Below are 4,422 nucleotides of genomic sequence, written 5' to 3'. Positions count from 1 at the left end.
TATACAGCATATGGATATTAACTCTATCAATACATAAAATGGTAGATAAATGTTACTATGGCCTTCTCTTCGTCCTGATATGCTATATTGCGTATAAGACGATAATGTCGCGATTTTTGTTGTGGCTATTTTAGTGATATGATATAATCTATAATTGCATATTACAAAACATACTCTCTTAAACGACCTGTTGTCCATTTTGCAGATATCATACAATCATGTCCAAAAGTCTGGAAACCCCTCGTAAAATTACACCTCCCGGGCCGCCGTACGACCGACGGGGAAAACATATTTCAGCTGCTTGTCGGCGAGGTCATTTTTCGATGTTCTCCCACAGTTCAAGACCAGGAATCGGTTATAACTTATTTAAACGAATGAATTAATTACATTGTTTCTGCCAAAATGTACAAAGTAACTGAACATTATAAGGAATAAATGGAAAAGTTACATGAGGTTTTAACCTGTTGTAGTCGTCCTACATACCTAATTTGAGTGAAGCGGTGCTTTTTAGATTTTTTTAAAGCTGTATAGGTCATGAACAGATCTAGGAATACCTCAGACCCACTTGGATCATTTTCTGCAATCTAAACGAAATAAACGGAAATAAAAGTCGTATTTCCCCCCTGAATGTTGAGGGTCCAGCTTTTCAAATGCTTACTTCTTCCATTCGTTTCTAGAGACTTGTTTTCAATTTTCCCCACAGACATCAACGCTTATTCAACATTTTCAAAGCTTAGTCTTAGGAGCTGGTGATATTTACTATTCTTCATTATCCAATCCCAATCATACTTAGTGATGCTAAGGTGATGTCTGTGCACGGTCTATTGTTGGCCAGTAGCTGATTTGATGTGCAATTTTTCCCTTCTTCACAACGCAATATCTTTTAGGTCCATACCGTAGGGACATTGGAATCAAAAGCAAAATTTGAGTACGTTATTCTCCTGTCTATCAAAGTCGAAAGCATATGACAGTGTTGGTGGCCTGCTCGGCCTGGTTTAGTTATTAGGGCTCATCTTATAGACATATCTTGCGCACCACATTTAGAAAATGAATTACGAGATTTCCAATAATTTTACAGTAACTGAAATAATCCTCAGAAGCAAAACTTCAGACACTAAATTAGACTGTGATGTATTGGTGTGTGAGAATATGCAGATATGAAGAGAGTTGAGTGCTATATAAAAATACATTGTTTCGGTGACTATTGACGTGAAGAGAATAAGGTTTAATCAGAGTTTCTGAAAGTAAACTCATCCCTTAAGGGACCAAACTCGCCCTTCGAACAGCGTCTGCTGTAAACTGTCCACTCTGCTGGATGTATATGGGAGTAGTTAGACTTCTGTCTAATTGTCTTTTTATTGTCCCTAGTTAGACGCATATGTGAAGGGTACAATAAAGATTCCTTTTGTGTTGACTGTTTTTCTTTTCTCTCTTCCTTCCGTCTGCCAGTTTTTTTTCCGGTGGTAAAGAGGGGGATTGTCCTCAGAGGAAAGACACCAATCCTTACACACACATTTTGTGCATTACACTGTAACACTACTCACTACTATCAGTCTCATTCGTTCAGAACAGTGGGTCATTCAGTGTGGAACATACTACTTGAGCTATATCTATAAGAAAGAACTGTGGATTTTAACCGAGAGCATTTACGCAAATTTGGCACGGTGAGTTTTGATCATAGAAATGTTTTTTTCATTTTTCTTCTATTTCTCTCTATACCACTCCGATCCACTCTGCCATCCATCAAATTATTAACGTATACAAAGTATTCACTTCGAAGAGTCTTCATCTAAAAAAGATTATATCCTTCATCCATATGTTTTTACCGTTTAGGCTTTGAGGGAAAACTCGTTTAGTATTTATCTGACTTGGTGTGAATGATGACACATTCGATATTTTGGGAATTATTCCTAAACTGATATTGTATCATGGGCCTTGAGTGAAAAATGCTTTAAATTTTCTTTGCTTTAAAATGCTTTAAGTTAAATTATAGTTTGTATGTAAAAACTTCGAAAACTTCTGCAACACCCGTTCGTAATGATGCATGTGTGTATAACAATAACATACAAATCTTACACTTTCTTTATATTTTATAAAGTTAAGTTTATATACATTTTTATACAGTGTGTGCCCTCAAAAAAATTTGTGACTTAAGAAAGACCGTATATATATATATATACGTGTCTATATGTGTGTGTGTGTGTGTGTGTGTGTGTGTGTGTGCTTACACGTTTAAGAAGTTTGACAGAGAGAGATAGAAAGAGAGAGAGAGAAAGAGAGATAGATAGACTGATAGAGAGAGAGAGTTTATATTTGTCATTAGTGTGATTAAAACTATAGATCATACGAGTTGTTTTACAATAAATGACTAACGTTAATTTAGTAGTGATTTTAGATTTGATATCTGTATAGGTCGTAAATAGATCTAGGAAGAAATAAATGCAACAGCGTCAGAGAGTGAAGACTACTACTACTATTTTAAATAATAATAATAATAATAATAATTATTATTATTATTATTATTATTATTATAATTATAATGCTTACTGAGATATTAACAGCAGAGTGTGAGCTTACACATTTCATGTATGATGACTGAGAGCTATTAGAATCTAACAATATTCAAACACAGGGCTCTAACGTTCAAATAAACGAGACTACGGACCAAGCCTGACATAAAATAAATGTAAACATTCTGTTATTAGATTTTATATACTACGCTCTTTTTTAGGGCGTGGACACTTATTATTGAACAATTTCCTAATGATTGTCAGTTTTGTTCGATGTTTTTAAATAGAATTAAGTATTATATAAAACATTTACATAAATAGCTCAGGTATATTCAACCAATTAAACAAAATAAGTTATACCCACATATTTTTTGCTTTTGTTGCAGAGCAGCAGAAGAAAATGGGGCAAAATAATTTGTATCTAAATGTATCTAAAATGGAGTGAAATGCACTATTATAATTTTTTAAATACATTTCCGTTGTAAAATTTTATTTTATTTTATATTGTTTTATTTTTAATTCTATTTATATTTTAGGAAATAACATCATGACTGACTTTTTGGGCGATGATAATATTAAGCTTCCATCAAAAGAAAGGAATATATAAATATATTCCGTACACTCAAAGAAATTCACACAAAATAAACTTACTAAACTGATATGTATTTTGTTTTATTAATATATTTTGTTTAATAATAATAAATCCAAAATGGACACCTCCAATTTATTGCGGTAAACGCAACATTAATTTAAAGGAGGTGGAAAATAAAAAGTAGTCTCGCATATTTAACTTAAGGCTCAGCATACAGGTATACACTGGTTATTGATCTACTTCCCCACTTGATTAATTGTTCGAAGATAAACCACAGATTTGTTGTAAAGACATTAAGGGCAAGGCGTTCCACCACGTAAAATATGACGGGTTTTATTTTCTAGCTTTTGAGTCTGAAACGGGGCGACTTCAGATGAATGCACATTTCGGACGCACAGAGTATGTGATTTCGCTCAATATTCAATTTCATTTAAAGAATTGTAAAAGTCTGTGTTACTTGTTTTTAATCTTTGGACTGCCCTGCACTTTTGGGCCGAAAGGATTTTGCCTGCGGTTTCTGGAGACTCTGTGATAACCTATAGGTCGCTTTTGGGTTATTCGGGTTTATTGCCCCAATAAATGTCGGAAATAACTGTTTATTCTTACAGGAAGTCTTTGTTTCCGCCGAGTCTGTTTAGTGCTGTAAAAGCTTTTACACTGTCCGTTTGTCTGCTTTCCTTGTGTACTGTTTGTTTCATCTGACAAAAGAACGTCACTGAAATGGATATAAATTCCCGTTCTTTCTCGCAATTACTTTTAGCTCTAAAATCAGGCCTAGTCTCGTTTCTTTCCACCAAAATGCTCAAACGAGTTGTTTCTGCACCATATCCCAGTGGTCAGGAATTGCGGAGGCATTCGCTCTCCAAAAACAGAGCTCAAGTCCTCTGTGTGGCTCCAATTTTAAACGCCTCTATATGACACGTTACAGATTATGAATATTTTCATATGTGAGGGAAAGAGCTAAGGGAATATAGTCTTCAAATTATTGAAATAGTGCATCCTTTTTTCCTTTTTAACGAAAAAAGATGGCGCCTAGCACGATACTGCTGAAGAAAAGGCAATAAACTCCCAGTTGTTTATGAAAATTTACAACTTTGTGATAGAAGTTTATGTGTGGGTGCGGCCTGTGATTGGCCGGGCGCGGTCACGTGAGCAGCTCCCTGTGAACATGAACTTTTTATGATTTCCCAAGTGGTTATAATGCAGCATTCTTTTGGTCCAGGCGCAGTCAGTAGCACCTCTGTCTTCCTCTATACGCCTCTCTGTGTGCTTTATTTGGAGTTTTCTGTCAGATATTTCAGCTTTAACCGGCGGGAATCG

The sequence above is a fragment of the Hoplias malabaricus genome, chromosome 3 (genome assembly GCF_029633855.1).
Source record: "Hoplias malabaricus isolate fHopMal1 chromosome 3, fHopMal1.hap1, whole genome shotgun sequence".
Taxonomy (NCBI): domain Eukaryota; kingdom Metazoa; phylum Chordata; class Actinopteri; order Characiformes; family Erythrinidae; genus Hoplias; species Hoplias malabaricus.
This window is presented reverse-complemented; position numbering follows the sequence as displayed.